This window comes from Ostrea edulis, chromosome 7 (assembly GCF_947568905.1).
Source record: "Ostrea edulis chromosome 7, xbOstEdul1.1, whole genome shotgun sequence".
NCBI classification, from domain to species: Eukaryota; Metazoa; Mollusca; class Bivalvia; order Ostreida; family Ostreidae; genus Ostrea; species Ostrea edulis.
The window spans coordinates 80,125,074-80,143,359 of NC_079170.1; the positions used below are offsets into that span (position 1 = coordinate 80,125,074).

Below are 18,286 nucleotides of genomic sequence, written 5' to 3' on the forward strand. Positions count from 1 at the left end.
CTTATACTGACTTTACTGGACAGTAAAGTTCATCATTACACATCTTTAATATTCCTAACTGGCTTTACTTGGAAGTAAATTTCATCTTTAATTATTATGTTCCCCAAACAAAGTTTGGGAACATATTGTTTTTACTCTGTTTCTTATTATTATTATGTCTCCGAACACAAAGTGATATCAAAAAATAGGCCTCCGGGCGTCATGGCTCGCCTGAATAGTCCAATTTATATCACAATTAATAACATTAATAACTTTTTTCTCGAGAAACTTTTGACAAGACATTTAGAACAAAAGTTGTTCAGTTTAGCAAGTGTTAACTAACGATGTGAAGAAATAGGCCTGCAGGTCTCATGGCTCACCTGAACAATTTGGTTATTGTTGCAATCTATAACATTTTTGTCAAGAAACTTTTAATAAGACATCTAGAACAAAAGTTGTTCAGTTTTGCAAGATCTTTCGAACAACATCATGAAAAACGCGAACGGGCCTCATGGCTCGCCTGAACAGTTTGATTATTGTCACAATTACTAACTTTTTTCTCGAGAAACTTTTAATAAGGCATGTAGATCAAAAGTTGTTCAGTTTCGCAAGCGTTAACTAACGATGTTAAGAAATAGGCCTGCGGGTCTCATGGTTCACCTCAACAATTGGGTTATTGTTGCAATCTATAACATTTTTGTCAAGAAACTTTTAATAAGCCATCTAGAACAAAAGTTGTTCAGTTTTGCAAGATCTTTCGAACAACATCATGAAAAAGGCAAACAGGCCTCATGGCTCGCCTGAAAAGTTTGATTAATGTCACAATTACTAACCTTTTTCTCGAGAATCTTTTGATAAGACAAGTAGTACAAAAGTTGTTCAGGTTTGCAAGATCTTTCAAACGATATCAAGAAAAAGGCCCACAGGCCTTATGACTCGCCTTAACAGTCTCATAAATGTCGCAATCAATAACTTTTTTCTCAAGAAAATTTCCATAGGACATGTAGAACAAAATTTGTTCGGTTTTGCGAAGTATATCTAGAATGATATCAAAAAATAGGCCTCAGGGCGACATGACTCGCCTGATCAGTCGAATATGTATCGCAGTAAATAACATTATTAACTTTTTCTCGAAAAAAAGCTGACCACTTTAATTAGTTGCCGAGAGGGAGAGAGAGTCTTTAATTTATAACATTTAAATGATCAATAATTGTAAAACATTACCAAAGCTAAATTGTACGTCTAGACAATATATTTGTATCATTATTTATGAACGAAAATGTCAGTCAAATTCTTATCTTATCACATCTAAAATTGGACGGAAGACCCACTCGTTGCTCGCAACGAGATCGCATCTAGTTCTTATTCTTTTCTTCTTATTTTCCCTCTTCTTCAGTGAGAAATTTGTCCGACCGATTTTGTGACAGTGCTTCGACAGATCCACTTCAAACTTTGTGAGCTGATAGGGAGTCACTAGGAGGGGTGCATTCAACTTTTCAAATTTTCAAAATGGTCGCCGCTTCAAGATGGCGGCCAAAAAACGTCAAAAACTCAAGGTTGTCAGATTTCAACCAAATTCGATTTCTAGGGTAATATGGTCACCCCGAGTCCATTTCCACCATCAAATTTTTTTTTTGAGCCGCCATTTTAAAAATGGCCGCCATATACCGAAATATTTCAAAGTGTTAAAATCTCTACAATATTTGGGTTCTGGGGTAAATGGAGGGTCCACAATTCATTTCTAGCATCAGTATTTCCTTCCAATCATTTTTCAAATGTTTCAAAATGGCCGCCATTGAAGAAAATGACCGCCAAAAATCAAGTCCGTCGGATTTCAACCAAATTTAGTTTCTAGAGTTCTTTGAGGATCCTGAGTGCATATCTGGCATCAAGAACCATTTCTGACATGGGGAGGTGTTCGGAGACATTTGTGTTGGCATCCCAACACAGTTATAACTCGTTCTTATTATTTTCTTCTTCTTATTCTTATTATTCCTCTTCTTTAGTGAGAAATTTGTCCGACCGATTTTGTGAAAGTGCTTCGACAGATCCACTTCAAACTTTGTGAGCTGATAGGGGGTCACTAGGAGGGGTGCATTCAACTTTTCAAATTTTCAAAATGGCCCCCGTTTCAAGATGGCGGCCAAAAAACGTCAAAAACTCAAGGTTGTCGGATTTCAACCAAATTATATTTCTAGGGTAACTTAGTGACCCCAAGTCCATTTCCACCATCAATTTTTTTTAAACCGCCATTTTCAAAATGGCCGCCATATACCGAAATATTTCAAAGTGTTAAAATCTCTACAACATTTGGGTTCTGGGGTAAATGGAGGGTCCACAATTCATTTCTAGCCTCAGTATTTCCTTCCAATCAATTTTCAAATGTTTCAAAATGGCCGCCATTGAAGAAAATGGAGGCCAAAAATCAAGTCCGTCGGATTTCAACCAAATTCAGTTTTTAGGGTTTTTTGAGAATCCTGAGTGAATATCAGGCATCAAAAAGCATTTCTGACATGGGGAGGTGTTCCGAGACATTTGTGTTGGCATCCCAACACAGTTATAGCTCGTTATTATGTTCCCCAAACAAAGTTTGGGAACATATTGTTTTTACTCTGTTTCTTATTAAGGTCTTCCGTCTCCTGCGGAAGACCTTACTATTATTAAGGTCTTCCGTCTCCTGCGGAAGACCTTACTATTATTGTTCGCGTTCTTCTTCTTCATTATTATTATTATTATTATTATTATTATTTTCCTTGGTAGTACACGCGTTTTTCTCAGCCATTTCTGGATCGATTTTCACGAAATTGTCAGGAAAGATGTCTTTTGGTGACGAGACTTTGCTTGCAAAATTTCGTGCTTGACGTCACTTCCGGTCAGGAGTTATCTCTCTTTTAGTGACTTTTTGAAGGGCCTTGTTGTCCACGCATCTCCTCCGTTAGTTTTGAAGCTAGAGTCTTGAAATTTCTACACAAGATAGAGTAAACATTTTAGAAGATTTGTGGGGGATTCGATTTTACCGGAGGCGATTTGCCTAAACGCTCGCCTGGACCTGGAAAAATGGATGCCAAAATTTTTCGCCGATTTCGGCGATTTTTGACCTTTGATCTCCAATATCTTTTTTCTTGCAAATATTTTGTTAAGACATGTGGAACAAAAGTTGTGCACATTTACGAGATCTTTTCGAAAATATCAAGATTTAGGGGCTAGCCCCTTAAATTAGGGATCTAGAAGGGCTCAAAGTCTAGATCAAATATCTCAAAAATCGTTAATATTTTGGTATAAGTCAAAGAACAAAAAATGTTCATCTCAACAATCCAAATCTATTCATATAAAAATTTAGGTCATATGTTACGTAATAAGGGATTTTAAGGGCCAAAACCATAAAAAAATTTACCCCTTGTATCTCGAAAACGACAAATATTTTGAAAAGCAATAAAGAACAAAAGTTGTTCAGAATGATGATCTGAACAATATGCATATTTCGTTTTTACCCTATGTGGCCCCGTTAGGGAGCTACAGTTTGGCCCCTAAAAATTACTTCTAGAAATAACTCGAGAACGGTAAAGAATTTATAAATACTTGTTGAACAAAAAATGTTTGAAATGTCATGACCTTTCTTACGATATCAAGCAAAAGGGGCTGATCCTTTAAATTAGGGGCCCAGAAGGGTTCAAAGGTTCATGAGAATATCTCAGAAACTATTAATACTTTGTAATAAGTCATTGAAGCGGAAATGTTCATCTAAACGAGCTTGTTCTTATCAAATCAAAAAGTAGGTCATATGTTATGTAATAGGGGATTTTAAGGGCCAAAATCATAAATAATTGATGCCTCATATCTTGAAAACGACAAATATTTTGAAAAGCATTATTGAACAAAAGTTGTTCAGAATGATAATCTAAACAATATGTACATTTCGTTTTTTTCCCTATGTGGCCCCGTTAGGGAGCTACAGTTTGGCCCCTAAATATTTCTTGTAGAGATAACTCGAGAACGGTAAAGAATTTCTAAATACTTGTTGAGCAAAAAATGTTTCAAATGACAAGGCCTTTCTTACGATATCAAGCAAAACGGGCTGGCCCTTTAAATTAGGGGTTCAGAATGTTTTTGAGAATATCTCAGAAACTATTAATATTTTATAATAAGTTGTAGAAGCGGAAATGTTCATCTCAACGAGCTTGATCTTATCAAATCAAAAAGTAGGTCATATGTTACGTAATTAGAGATTTTAAGGGCCAAAATCGTAAATATTTGACGCCTCATATCTTTAAAAGGACATATTTTTTGAAAAGCATTATTGAACAAAAGTTGTTCAATGTGTCATAACCTATCGATCAATATCAAAAAATGGGTCTGTGGGCCTCATGGCTCGCCTGTAGAGTCGATTTTTGTCGATATCAGTCGATTTCAAAAACTTGTAACTGGTAAATATTTTGTAAGGACATATTGAACAAAAGTTGTTCAGTTTATCGAGATCTATCGATTGATATCAAGAAATAGGCCTATGGTCCTAATGGCTCGCCTTTAGAGTCGATTTTTTGTCGATATCGGTCGATCTCAATAACTTTTTACAGGTAAATATTTTGTAAAGACATATAGAACTAAAGTTGTTGAGTCTATAGAGGGCTAACAAATGACATCAAGAAATAGGGCCGTGGGCCTTATGGCTCGCCTGGAGAGTCGAATTTCAAAAGAATTTCACCGCAACTTTGCTTCAGAAGCTTATGATATGAAAAATTGATTATATCTAAAGTGTCTTAAAGTCGGAAACTAAATTGGGACTCATTTGTCTTTTCTTTTTTTTTTAACTCCGAGTGCATCAACAAATCGGACGGAAGACCTACTCGTTGCTCGCAACGAGATCGTGTCTAGTTATTATTATTATTGTTCTTTTTCTTACCGATTTTGTGCACGCGATTTCTCAAAAACAGTTGGATAGATTTTCATGAAACTTTCAGGAAAGATGTAAAATAGGATTGTCTAGAACGGTCTTTTTTTGGTTTTGCTAAAATCACTTCCGGTCGCAAGTTACGGCCGAATTTCCGTTTTTCAAATGACATTTTGTCCGGGCGTTTTCTCATAAACAGTTAAAGATTGAGTCTTCAAACTTTTAGGGATGATAGATGGTGACTTGTAGCTCTGTAATAAGGTTTATCATTGCCATCCGTCACTTTCGTCCGTCACCGGAAGTGAATAAAAGAAACGTCAAATTTCAAAATTGCTTTTGAAATAAAACTTGCACAGATTAATTTGGTCTCTTTCGGTGTTTCAAAAAATGTTACACTTACCGGAAGTTTAACCAACAACTTCCGGTTTTTAGAGAAAAATTTCGAAAAATTGATATTTCTTTGTCTTCGCATATCTCGCTTATCTATCAACTTTTTACTACGATATTTACAGATATTTTTGACATTATCCAACTCTGGAGTACCCTTTAATCCTTTTTCAAAATTCACTTCCGGTCGCAAGTTACGGCCGAATTTCCGTTTTTCAAATGACATTTTGTCCGGGCGTTTTCTCATAAACGGTTAAAGATTGAGTCTTCAAACTTTTAGAGATGATAGATGGTGACTTGTAGCTCTGTAATAAGGTTTATCATTGCCATCCGTCACTTTCGTCCGTCACCGGAAGTGAATAAAAGAAACGTCAAATTTCAAAATTATGCTTTTGAAATATAACTTGCACAGATTAATTCGGTCTCTTTCGGTGTTTCAAAAAATGTTACACTTACCGGAAGTTTAACCAACAACTTCCGGTTTTTAGAGAAAAACTTCGGGAAAATGGTTTTTCTTTGCTATCATATCTCTCGCTTATAAAGCAAGTGTTTTTGTGATTTTCAAATATATAATTGACATTATCCATCTTCAGAGTATAGTGAATTATTGTTGTTGTTTTTAAATTCACTTCCGTTCGTTAAATATGTACGATTTCCGGGGTTTTTTCTCCAAGTGTTTTCTCATAAATACTCAAAGATTGAGTCTTGAAGCTTTCAGGAAAGTTAGATAGTGACTTGTAGATGTGACATACGTGTTTCAACTTTCTTGTTGTCACTTCCGTCATCCGCCGAAAGCACCATAAAAATATGTAATATTTCATTTTTTAAATTCAAATCCTCATAAAATTATTTAATAGAGTGTAATAAGTCATATCATTTCCACCGGAAGTTGGTTGTTCGAAACCGGAAGTTGGTTGTTCGAAACCGGAAGTTGTCCAAAAACTCAGTGTATTTTATGGAAATTTTTAGTGTGGGTTCCTACGTGGTTCAATTGGAATTTTTAGTCGTTTTATGGACTACCGAGATACTTGAAAGTGAATGAAACAAAACCGAAATTGTTTACAATTGATAAATCACATCTTACATGTATGTGTTTATTTATTTCATGTATAGTCGTTCTTCACTAATTCACTAATTGAATTCTTCCAGTCAAGGTCCTATCTCGTCAGAAATTGGACGGAAGACCTATTCGTTGCTCGCAACGAGATCATTTCTAGTTATTATTATGTTCCCCAAACAAAGTTTGGGAACATATTGTTTTTACTCTGTTTCTTATTATTATTAAGGTCTTCCGTTACCAACGGAAGACCTTCTAGTGATTTTACTGTTTATTATTATTTTTTTTTTCCCTTTCGTCTCCGAGACCGTTGGATAGATTTTCCTGAAACTTTCACAGATTATAGAGAACTATGGTACCTCGAGGCATTTTTTTCATTTTTTCAAAATTCACTTCCGTTTGTAAGATACGTCCGATTTTCCGGTTTTTGAGAGCAACTTTGTCCGGGGGTAAACTTGAAAACCACTAAAGATAATCAAATGAAACTTTCAGGGATGATAGATGTATTTTCTCTATGGTGCATGCACGTATTATTTTTTGTCTCCGTCACTTCCAGTCGTCACCGGAAGTGATTAAATGAATCATCAATTTTAAACTTTTTTTCTCTCAAATTGAAACCTATATCGGTTTACTAGGTCTCGTTCTAATTCTCGGTCATGAAACTAGTTAATGGGTTGAGTTTTACATATACTATAGTCACTATAAGTGTCTAGAGTAATGTCAAATATTTTTGAAAAATTCACTTCCGGTCGGCAAATACGGCTTATTAGCTGTTTTCGTTGTCCAGCGTTTTTCTCACAAACGGTAAAAGATAGAGGCACCAGCTTTTTAGAGTTAATAGATCTCACTTTGTAGGCGTGCAGTATGGGGTTGAGAATGTCGGCCGTCACTTCCGGTCGTCACCGGAAGTGATTAATGAATCATAAATTTCAAACTTTTTTCTTTCAAATTCAAACCTATATCGGTTTATTAGGTCTCGTTCTAATTCTCAAAAAATGTTGACCCCACCGGAAGTTGAATCTCCAACTTCCGGTTATATCAAAGAAAGACTATTCATTCTCTCATTTTTCAGTGCCATAAATCTCGGTCCTAAAGCAAGTTAATGATTTGAATTTTACATCTGTTATAGACACTATAAATGTCTAGAGTAAATTTAAATATTTTTGTAAAATTCACTTCCGGTCGTGAGATATGGGGTGGACATATTCAAACCTTGTTTTTTCAGTTTCTCAATAATGAATATAGATAGACGCTTGAAACTTGTAGAGTTGATAAACTAGCATTAGTCCATTGTACACATACATTCAATTTTTTCGTCCGTCACTTCCGGTCTATACCGGAAATATTTTAAAAATGTCGATTTTCCGATTTCTTCGAGTGATTTCTCAGAGATGGCTGGATATATTTTCTTGAAATTTTCAGGAATAATGTCTTATGAAATGACCTTGTTATAATTCTTTTTGTTTTTACAAAATTCACTTCCGGTCGGAAAATATGGCCGATTTTCTGTTTCTCAAAAGGAATTTTCTCCAGCATTTTTTCTTGGAAAAGGTAAAATATAGGTTCATCAAAAATTCAGAGATGATCAATCTCCGTTTGTAAGCATGCAGTAGGGGGTTGAACATGTCGACCGTCACTTCCTGTCGTCACCGGAAGTGATGGAAAAAATCGCAAATTTCAAACTTTTTCTTTTAAATTGAAACCTATACTAGTTTATTAACTCCCTTTCAAAGTGTCAAAAGAATATTGAGTCTGTCGGCAGTCAAAACAACTACTTCCGGTTTCTTGATAAAATACCTTTTTACTTTTCGTCTGTTTGTCGCCATAAATCTCGCTTATATTTGAAGTCTTTCATATGATTTTCACATGTCTTAATGAAAAGAGTCAACTTCTAGAGTTTTGATAATTTTATTTTTCAAAATTGACTTCCGGTTGGTAGTAACCTATTACTTTTTCTTTCTTTAGTCTACTTCGTTTTGTTGAGAACTCTTTCACATAGAGACGTGAAATTTTCAGGGAATATAGAGAGTAAAGAGTCGCTGTCATTTATAGTAAAACGCATCTGAATAGTACTTCCGGTCGTCACCGGAAGTTACGAGAAAGGAGTAAAAAATTCGATAATACATTTCTCATTCATTGTTAAGGCACATTTTCTGATACATTTAAATGGTTGTCGTAGGAATAGAAAGCTCTTTACCGGAAGTGGTCTAACGGAAGACCTACTCATTACTAGTAATGAGTGTCTAGTTATTATTCTTTTTCTCCGGTACTTTTTTGTCCGGTAGTGTTCTCAGAAACTACAAAAGGGATCGATATGAAACTTTCCAGGATGATAGTATAGTGTTTGTAGATGTGCATAGTGATAGTCATTTTGTCTGCACGTGCATGCACGCGCGCGCACGTGCATTGCAATTTTGGTACAAAAAATGGAAAATCAGAATATTGAAGGAAGCGATATAAAACCTAAATAGGATGATAGTATATCATTTGTACACATGAAAAATAATATTTATTTTGTCAGCACGTGCACGCATGCGCGTGCACGCGCATTACAAAATTTGTACGCTAACTTTGGAATCAGTCTAACTTTTTTGTTGTTCATTGAAATGGCTTGAAATTCATATCATAGGTAGATATTGAGACTCTTAACTGATTTGCATGGTCAAAATTACCAATTTGCACGCGCATGCACGTGCGCTTCATTTTGATTGGATAATACTTAAACGTTTGTAACTATCTTGTTTATGAAGTGAATGAGATGATATTCACAGCATATGTAGACAATATGTGTATCTATATATTGGTGTAAGAAAAAAATACCAACGCACACGCGCATGCGCGTGCAACGTTTTTAAATTTTCAATTTTTAAAGGACGATAACGTTTTTGTTTTTCATCAAATTCTATTGATATTAATGGTTTAAATGTGTCTTGTTACTCCTTACAAATTGTTGTGGTTAGAATTACTGCTCAGCACGTGCATGCACGTGTGCTGAATTCTGATTGGACGATTTTAAAATCGCTATAACTTCCTTGTATTTGGTGGAAACGTTATGAAATTCACACTGTGGGTATATGATACACATGCCTGTTGAACGACATCAACAAAAATTCGGAATCATACACGCGTGCGCGTGTATGCACGTGCAACGCTTTCTTTCATTTCTTGGTACTGAAATGACCATATTAAACGTACTACATGTAATTAAAGGCTAAAATAAAATGATTTTTTGCTACAGATTCACAAGGAGATCACATCTTATTTGGGGGAGGTTTGGGGAACATCTGTAACGGTCCCCGTTACAATTAGAACTAGTTCTTAATTGACATTACTTGAAAGTAAATTTGATCATTACTTAAAAGTAAATTTGATCATTTGTCATCTTTCATTCAACTTATCAAATTAAGATTAATCAAAAATGAACAATAAATGAGATTTTTATTTAAAGTAAACTAACAAAGATATTTTCTAGTACATATAAAAATATTTATTCAACTATTATTAAGTATAACATACATATACTTGTATAAGGGCAAACTAAAATACAATTAAGGCCTTGTCACATTACTCTTTTTCAAATTGTCAATTCACAAAGAAAATTGCCTGTAATCAAAATTATCATTTTTCAGTATTTTCATTTGAAGATTAATGTGATGAAAACATCAAATTTAAGATGAAAACATTTACAAAAGTTACTGTAACAATAATTTCAGACCAATTATTCAAGATAGTGAATAAATGTATAAAGAATAGTCACATATTTCAAACACAATCACTATATTAAAGTTTGATTTGTTCCAATATCATATTTAAAAATATATATTTTTACATAGTTGATACGATAAATTTGTATTTGTAATAAAAAAACACTTTTGTAAATTTCAAAATCAGATTAATATAAAATGGATCATGGTACAAATATTGTGATATATATTTATACAGAAAATAGGCTTATTGTCCAAGTCCCAAATGAAGATCTCATCTAAATATCCAAAAGAAATCATCTGCAGCCTTGGGTTTGTCTTTGTCTTTTATAGATCCCCCGTTCTTGTTTAGACGAGTCTATTTCTTCTTGCCACACAAATTTCTATGTCTGTTTTAAAGGAGTTGCTTTCCTATGAATATCAGTATGTCAAGAAGCCCTCATCATCTTCTTCATTGCTTGGCATCATTCCATTAGCACACTTGGATTTTGTAAAATTTGTAACCCTTTTCTTCTTCCTTCTGTCCATTTTCTTTGGCAATGGTCTATTTCTTGGTTTCTGTAATCAAAAATGAAAATTTATATTCATACGGAAAATAAAAACTGTACTATATTTGGAACAGGCATGGGTTGTTTGTTTTATGTCCCGTCGAGAATTTTTCACTCATATTGAGACGTCACTGGTTGTAGGTGAAGTACCACAAATTTAAACCTATTCATAGCGCTTATGGACGTAGTAGTGAGGGTTATTCAACATGCCAACGCCTGCCCCGACATGGGACCTCTTTTTTAAAGGTCATATCCGAAAGACCCGTGATTCTCACTTCAAAATCCTGAGCATTTGGCAAAGGAGCAATCACTACCTATGCAGTGTGCGAAATTAACCATGGACCGATAGACAATGTCTATAGAAAATCGAGTTGGTCTATAACGATCAAAATAGCTATAGACCGATTTGTCTATAGAAATTCCGAGTAAAAAAACTGGTTCTCTGCTAGTTTATATGTAGTACGCTGATGTTTCTGTTCAACCCTTAGCTGTAATAAAATGTTCCCCCCAATGTAATTACAAATCATTCGAATAAGATTATTCCATTTTTAAAGGGGGGGGTCAATTTGATATTTACTTCAATGTACGCCATTTTCGTGCAAATTCGGAATGTCCTTTTTAATGGTTTGAAAAATATGTGGAAGATGAACGCACTTGAATCAAACGGAAAGCGGTCAGTACAAGTTCCAGCAAGGCTAAAGTCGCAGAAAATCATGAGAAAAGTTCAAAACAAAACTTAGAAGTGACTTAGATGAAGAATCAGACAGTGAAACTGAGCTGGCACAAAATGAAAAAGAAAACGAAATTCTAATTGAAAAGCTTGCTGTGCACGCAATTGAAAAAGAATATAATTAAACTTATGAACAAATTGCCAAAGCGATTTGTGTCAATTATTTATTTTTTAATAACAATGAATATTGCATGTTAAATTTTGGTCTATAGGAATTTGTTGTGGTCTATAGGAAATAAAATGACTATGGACCGAAAGTCTATAGGACTTTAAAGTTAGTTTCGCACACTGCCTATGTTTACATCTTAGGTTTAACATGGCCACGAGCAGGGCTCAAATTCACCACCTCCCAGTTACGAGACAAACACTCTACCACTGAGCTACTGCGACCAGTCACAATTACTCAAAAATGTAATCGATCAATAATCAACAACTTAAAGGAATTTTGTGTAATTGATTACTAATTGAGTACAGTCAATTTTGCCTTGTAATCGATTGCAATAGATTACATGTACTTTAGAGGATGTAATTGATTAGTTACATTAGATTTTTTTATGTGTACATGTATGTAAAAATAAAAATGGTGACTATCGTATGTTAATAACTTTAATATTAAACATGTACACAACTCATGTGCATTGCATCAAATCTTCAAGTTATATTCAGATGATTGATTTGTATTGAATTACTTTGAGAGCTTGTAATCGTTAAAACAAAGAGTATTTTAACCATGTACCTGTCCTCCTTTATTATAATGTTGTCTTATTCCAAGTTACTGTTGTAAATCAAATCTCAGTTGAACTGAAATAAAAATTTGGAGTAATATTACATATATATACTGGTATATTAGATGTATAGATAAATATGACACATTGTTAGCCTGGGCAAGATCAAAAGTTCAATGTCTGATAAAAAAAAATAATTCACAGTTTTGACCCAAATTGATTATCATGCAATAACACAATAGTACTAAATAAGACTATATATATTTTCTAATTCTTATTTTAAATGTTCATTAAAATGTAATAAATGTTATTTCCAAATTTTCAATGAGTTACTTCAGTCCTGCTCACTTTCTTCCTGCTGAAGTGCTGCAATTATTCATGTATTATAATAAATAGAATATTGGATGAGTGACCGAAACCCCCTTCCCTCCCCCAAACTATTTCAATTAAGATTTTCATCAGACATTGAGCTTTTCATCTTGTCCCTTACCTTGCTAAATTACAAAATAAAAACTAATGGTTATTTTTTAATGTTTACCTTCATTATACCAAGACATTGGACTTAAATGTAATAAAGGAAGAGGAAATCAAATGTATGAACGAACCAGGAATCAAACCTGGGACCCCTGTATTACTAGTCAGGTGGTCTAACCACTGAGCTACCTAAGCCAATATGCATGGTCCATATAGCTTTAACTACTACAAATATTTACTTTTCATTACATATAGAATATCAAATTCAAAAGTTACCTCATTGAAGTGCTGAGTAGCTCCACTCACTTCATTTTTCAATATTTTAGTTTGTGATGGCTATTGAAAAAAGAACCTGTTAATAGAAATGGAAGATGCGATGATATTATATGATGATGAATATTTACATTTTTCCACAATACGGCTAAGAAGTAAGTCAGTTATTAGTCCATTGTTTCGCTTGTACTTGCACCATATAGAATTCAGAGGCAGATCTAGAAAATTTTCACAGGGATTTAAATGTACCTTTTTCGTCCACAGAGGAGATAATGGCACATAATAAATTTATTTACATTTTTGTTAAAAATATTCAACAAAAGTGGGGAGCACCACCTTTCCAGATCAGCCACTGTACATGCAAGATAATAGTAATACAGAACTGTTGTGGAAATGGACAGGAAATGTATGAGTAAACTCGGATTAATCAATCATACAATGTACTTATACCAATCCACTATGTAATACCAACCCTGCGTTAACACGTCCTCTGAAAGGAACTAATGTTCGACATATAACCAATACTATGCATGTATTAGACTGTCAAAAGTCTTTGTTACAGTGAGTAACTCTCCTTTCCAATAGTAATAGCAAGTGCTTGTTTACAAACAAATTTCAGCTACCTACCTGGTACTGGTCTCCGGAAGTCGATTAATGGAAGTCTCCATCTCAGTAGATAAAAGTCCCTTTCTGTGTCTTCTTTCCACATTTTAATAAACAGCGCAATTCGCGCAAAGCACGTTTTAAATTGATTGGTTCTCTGAGTCTGAATTCCAATGCACCAAATATGGTGAGGTAAACAACGTAATTGCTAACTCGTTCAAATATTAATTCGATGAATCCAACAAAAGTTCAAACCCATGTGAGATTCAATGACGAGTGTAGTGGGGAAAAGATTGGGATGATCCAAATTTATATCATTTAGACATTTTATAAGATCTTACCGAACTTTCACAGGAATATGCAGAAGTATTGAATTAAATTGAATAATGAAATAATAAACCGAATTACCAAAGGAATGAATGTGATTGCCGAACCGAAATGCATCATGGGGATGTAAACAAGATAATCCTCCAAAATGGTAGCCTAGGTCACACAAGCCGTTTGACTTCCCACTCAAACGCCTTGGAGCGTTCTATTTAAAAATATTACACCGCGAGGGGGCGCTATCGAAAAACGGAAAGCGACACCGAAGAAAACAAAGACCACAACTGTTGTTCCAAATGTCAGTTTATGTGTCGCTTGTTCTAAAGAAAGCAAACGTTGAGTTTTTTGGAAGTTCGAAATTTGGTCCTTCATTAGAGAAACCAGTGACGATATGACCAGAATTATGCTGACTTCACGAGGACTAGTATTACTATGCAGGTCTTCTTCAAACATTAATTGCGGTAGAATCGTATACAATAGCGATTTCCCATAGCCTGTTGGTAATACTGCCAACACGTCTGACCTATTTGCTAATTTAAGTAAACACTCTTTCTGTAAAGGTTTCAGTGAGAATTCGATTTTTAAATCTGATAAAACTTTGTTTATCTTCTGTTCGACTGCATCCGTCATCGTTATGCATTGATCAACCAATCAGCTGCTTTATCAGAATTCGGATAAGCCTCGTTATGGAGTGTAAATGTTTATCGTAGAATGCTCCTAGACGTTTGTCTCGTAGAACACTGCATTGACAAACGTGTAGGTGACCTAGACTACCAAAATGGGAGAACAAAGACAACGGGAGAAAAGTAAGTACAATAGCTTGCTATTCCATGATGCTACTTTTTATTCTTTGATATGAAGCTTCAGATCATTTGGGTCATATTGCTTCACAATCTAACTGGTTGTATTTGTAGGCCTGTAGATAAAGGGAAATACTGACCCCAGGATCATGAGCATGTGGCCCAGGCTATGCCGAACTTGTATATGGCCTACTTGCATTGAACGATTGGTGCTAGATGTAAACGGTGTATACGCTCAGTGCCTAGATAGTCTAAGACGTGTAGTGGGCTCAATGTTTCTGCGACTTGTGACTGAGTGCCAACTTGCATCAACCTAATGTGTGGTTATTTCATCAAGGGCGGATCTAAATTTTCAAAGTTGCAGGCAATGAGGCTCCCTGAGAGGTGAGTCACACTTTAAAAAAACGCGGCAAGGGTGATGACATAGTACATATATATATTAACGACACCAATTTATTACTTAAACTTTAGAATAGTCACTTATGGTCTCCTATCATCAGCTGATCATGGACATGGCAGTGAACTTGACCGGTGATATGTATTATATATGTATAGTACTGTTACATGACCACCTGATATACATATAGGTAGTAATTATATTTATTATGGTTTGGTCATAGTCGTGAAGACAGTCAGTTTGAAAGAAGTGCACGACTGTTGTGTATGTAGCCACACTCATATGAAATAAGTACACGACGGTTGTGCAAATGGCTGAAAAAAAATTGGTAAATGACAGCCAAGCGAGTAGCCAATATACATCATGTGCCCAACAGTTGGGAGAATAGCTCACAGATCATCATCTTTACAATAGCTACATTGTGGTTGGGTGAAAAGAATTGATGATTTACATTTTAGTCATATGAAGTTGTATGTTTACTTTTATCATAATGTCCTTCTCAGTAAAATGGAAATTATCAAGTAAACAGGTGCTGTTTTATTGCAGTGCGAGAGATCATACATGCATTATGGCCCGTCAGTCCTGAGACTCGCAAACTAGTGTGTAAGAGAAAGCATCTGATCCAACAAGAAGATCGTGTGGACACTGGCAGAGTTGTCATTTTGAAATGGGTGAGAACTAAGTATCATATTTCAGATGCACACTGTATTCTCTGCAATACACACATTTTACAGTCCAGTCCTCAAATGTTAATTCTAATTTGTGTATATTGATAATGCTCCATATATAATTTATGGTTCATATTATACATGTCATGGGGTTAAAATACAGTGATCCAAGGTCTGGGATCTGAAGTTTATGGGGTGGACTAGTTAATTTTCACCCTCCATTTGCCTCCAATAGTCCGTCAGACCAGCAGTATCAAGCAGAAAAAAATATTTTAAAAGTATAACAATAAAAACATTTTGGAAGGATGCGTGTACTTTTAACGATTGAAAGCAAATTGAATGTGTTTTATGAAAGTGAATTTAACGAAATTCTCGGACTAGTTAAAGATTAGAAGTTGATTTTTTTTTACTTAAATTTTTTTCTTGAACAGTTATCTGCCCTTTAGAAAATAAGGAGGGGGAAAAAACTTTAAGGCGTGATATATCGGTTAGTAATCAAAATTTTGAAAAATCCTGTGGTAGAATATTTTGATTTTACCAACTCTTCAAAATGATACAAAGGTAAGAACAATCCCACCATCCATTTATTAGATACAAAATAGATCAGTTATGGATGGTCTACCTTAAAGTTATGGACTAGTGAATTTCTCAGATCAGTGAATGTTTTAGGAAAATCTAAATATTTGGTCATTGTATACTATAATGTTGGAGAACTTGTTTATTAGAAGATAATTGTAATGTGATGTCTTATTTCACAAAATTGAAGATTTATGTTGAAAAATGTATATCATTGATCATTAATGTATGTTATATATTTTTCAGCACCCAATGCCCTCTGACAGAAGATGTATACCAGAACTCACATTGGAGATACTTGATAGCAGAAGCTTTGGATAAGAGTTGCCTTGGAGATGATTATTGACGAAATACCTAGTTTTTGAAAAAACAATGCATTATAGGAAATACGGAACTTATATTAAGTCACATTAGCACTATATTGTACCTTTTTGTTAGACACTAGACAATTTTTCAGAACACTTGTTTTTTGTGAAGTGAAGCACTAATATACGTTCATGTGAAGTTCATCGCGAATGATCATCTGACATATTCTGATATACTCGACATTTAACAATTGTTTCTGTTGAGTCTGTTAAATTATATTTACAACAACAGTAATCTCATAGAATAAATTCACGATCCAGTGATCGAACCACTAGACTGTTACAATGATATGTATTTTTGCTATGCATACATTATGTGATATTATGTTTATGGATTCCTGTATTGTTGGAAACACAGTTGGCAGTCTAGAAAAAAATATTTTTATGCATAAATGATTCGGGCAAGGGCAACATATATTCACAAACGCGATTCATTTACTTAACGTAAGGCACTGTTTTGACTTTATCACGGCATCATGTACATGATGCCACTTTGTGAAGTCAGCACACACTTTTTCAAGTGTGAAGCTTGACACAAAGAGCACATGATATTGACACAGCCACTTCATCACCAAATACACAATGCCGCTTTGTGAAGTCAGCACACATTTTTTCAAGTGTGAAGCTTGACACATAGAGCACATGGTATTGACACAGCTACTTCATCACCAAATACACAATACCGCTTTGTGAAGTCAGCACACATTTTTTCAAGTGTGAAGCTTGACACATAGAGCACATGGTATTGACACAGCTACTTCATCACCAAATACACAATACCGCTTTGTGAAGTCAGCACACACTTTTTCAAGTGTGAAGCTTGACACATAGAGCACATGGTATTGACACAGCCACTTCATTACCAAATACACAATACCGCTTTGTGAAGTCAGCACACACTTTTTCAAGTGTGAAGCTTGACACATAGAGCACATGGTATTGACACAGCCACTTCATCACCAAATGCATGATACCACTTTGTGAAATCAGCACACATTTGTTCAAGTGTGAAGCTTGACACATAAAGCACATGGTATTGACACAGCCACTTTTTCACCAAATACACAATACCGCTTTGTGAAGTCAGCACACATTCGTTCAAGTGTGAAGCTTGACACATAAACACATTAAATTTATCCAATATACATGTTGATACATATTCATAATTTTTTTAATTTTTTTTTTACATTTCTAACATAACGTGTCCACCTTCATGATTATGTTCATTATTGGCACACTTTTTCATGCAGTGCGTTTTTGTTATTTTATCTTCCAAAGCTGCAATGTACAAATATTATTTCTATTTTTTTTAAAAAACATATTTTACCTGGTATTTGTATAATCCATATTCAAATTTAGTATTAAAGTTTAAAAATTTCCTGCTAATATTTGTAATTGTCACAAAAGCATGAATTAATCTTTGTTATGTTGTTTCACCATTTTGAATTCTGTTGTTTTATTGAATATATGTACTAAGTAAATATACAATGTTCAAATAATTGACATGAAATTGGTGTAAAGTAAATGTATACTATGTTCAAATAATAGACATGAAATGGGTTTGCGAATTATGTGTTCAATTTAGAAATATTAACTGAATTGAAGATGCGCAAGTAAATTATAACACTGGTGTATCGGAAATTGAAATAGGTGGATAGGGTGAAAGTAATGTTATCTATATAAACATGGTGTGAAATCTAGTTCATAGTTATCCCCTCACAATTCATTGCGAGAGGGGATAGAGCGGGTGAGTGTATGTCAAACACTGATCTTGTAGACATCTACAAG

At 34.6% G+C, this 18,286-nt stretch overlaps 2 long non-coding RNA genes across 2 annotated transcripts; one reads left to right on the forward strand and one right to left on the reverse strand.

Moving 5' to 3' along the window:
- Positions 1 to 9,774: 9,774 nt before the first annotated feature.
- Positions 9,775 to 13,256, reverse strand: LOC130048563 (uncharacterized). The gene is made up of 3 exons (XR_008797341.1): positions 12,769 to 13,256; positions 12,030 to 12,094; positions 9,775 to 10,573 (listed from the first exon to the last, which is right to left on the reverse strand). It is a non-coding gene; the product is annotated as an uncharacterized LOC130048563 (long non-coding RNA).
- A 147-nt stretch (positions 13,257 to 13,403) lies between these two features.
- Positions 13,404 to 18,059, forward strand: LOC125656000 (uncharacterized). The gene is made up of 3 exons (XR_007362955.2): positions 13,404 to 14,876; positions 15,436 to 15,560; positions 16,380 to 18,059. It is a non-coding gene; the product is annotated as an uncharacterized LOC125656000 (long non-coding RNA).
- Positions 18,060 to 18,286: the final 227 nt, after the last annotated feature.